The 1544-nt window shown below is 43.7% G+C and overlaps 1 protein-coding gene across 1 annotated transcript in view; it reads right to left on the bottom strand.

Moving 5' to 3' along the window:
- Positions 1-1544, bottom strand: part of EVI5 (ecotropic viral integration site 5) — a 369934-nt gene that overhangs the window by 186562 nt on the left and 181828 nt on the right. The window lies entirely within an intron of this gene.

The following is a 1544-nucleotide window of genomic DNA, read 5'->3' as shown; positions in this document are numbered from 1 at the left end:
AAAAATGACTGGAGCAATATGTCAATAGAGAACTGACAGATGTGCAGGCTGGGTTTAGAAGAGGTTGTGGCACTAGGGATATTATAGCTAATGTTAGATGGATCTTGGCAGAAAGTCGAGAGTGCCAGAGGAATATCTATCTGTGCTTCATTGACTATGCAAAGGTTTTTGACAGTGTGGATCACAACAAGCTATGGCTGATTCTGAGAAGAATGGGATGGCAGTCATCAGAACAGAGCAAGGAGACACTACATGGTTCAAAATCAGGAAGGAGGTCAGTGAGGGATGTATTCTGTCTCCATATCTGTATGTAGAACAGATCATCCAGTACGCTGGGCTGTACTAGGAGGAATGTGGCATCAGGATTGGTCAAAGATTCATCAACAACCTGCGTTATGCAGATGACACAACCCTGCCTGCTGAAACTGAGGAGGACCTGAAGTACTTGCTGCAGGGGTTCAAGGACTGCAGCCTTCGATACGACTGAAGCGCAACATCAAGAAAACAAAGATTCTGACCACTGGACCAATTGCCAGCATCAGTATGGATGGTGAATACATTGAGATAGTGAACAATTTTAGTTTGCTTGGCTCCATAGTCAACACTCTTGGTACCAGCAGTCTCCTAGAGATGAATTGCATTGGGGAAGTTAGCTGTTAGGGACATCTCCAGAGTACTGAAGAGCAAAGATGTCAGGCTAGAGACTAAGGTACACCTGATCCGGTCTATAGTCTTCTTAATTGCGTGTTATGCATTGGAGAGTTGGACAGGGATGATAGAAAGAGAAATGATACCTTTGAGCTGTGGTGCTGGAGAAGAGTGTTGACTATATCATGGACTGCTAGGAGAACCAACAGGTTTGTCCGGAAAAGGATGAAGCCAGGCTGCTCCTTGGAGTCAAGGATTCTAAAGCTTCATCTGACATACTTTGGGCATGTTGCAAGGACAGACCAGACCTTGGAGAGAGACATCATGTTTGGGAAAGTGGAGGGGCAGTGCAAAAGAGGGAGACCCTTGATGAGATGGATCGATTGGGGTGGTGGGAGTAAGTGTTTTGCGGAGTCATGCTCAACTCGACGGCACTTAACAACCACCTGAGAGTGGCTTTAGCTTTCTGTGTAGGTTCTCCTAATACTAGAAACACCTCATAACTACTGTCTCTACTGCTAGTTTCATAATGCAATTATTTTCTGTACACTGTTACAAGAGTTTGAAAGAAGCGAAATTATTTGATTGTAAAAGTTTCACTCTGTTGAGGAGAAAGGTAGGTAGAGGTTTGCCATGTGAATAGAGAGGGCATTTTAGGCAGAAGGGTAGTATATATGTGGGTATAAATAGTATGTTTTAGGCTTTCCAATCATTTGCTGTGGTGAACAATGAATAAGGATGACAGCAAAACTGATGTCTTTGAGTTGTGATGTGCAGAAGAGTCCTGAATATCCCAGGGACTGATGAAAGAACAATTATGCCTTAGACAAAGTCTGGCCAGAGTGCTCTTGGAGGCAATGATGGTGAAGATTTGTCTCACACACTTTGGACAAATT

This window comes from Elephantulus edwardii, unplaced genomic scaffold (assembly GCF_000299155.1).
Source record: "Elephantulus edwardii isolate Elephantulus edwardi_28Jun2011 unplaced genomic scaffold, EleEdw1.0 scaffold00020, whole genome shotgun sequence".
In the NCBI taxonomy this organism is placed as follows: Eukaryota; Metazoa; Chordata; class Mammalia; order Macroscelidea; family Macroscelididae; genus Elephantulus; species Elephantulus edwardii.
The sequence above is the reverse complement of the archived record's forward strand: the minus strand, read 5'-3'. Positions and strand labels throughout refer to the sequence as shown.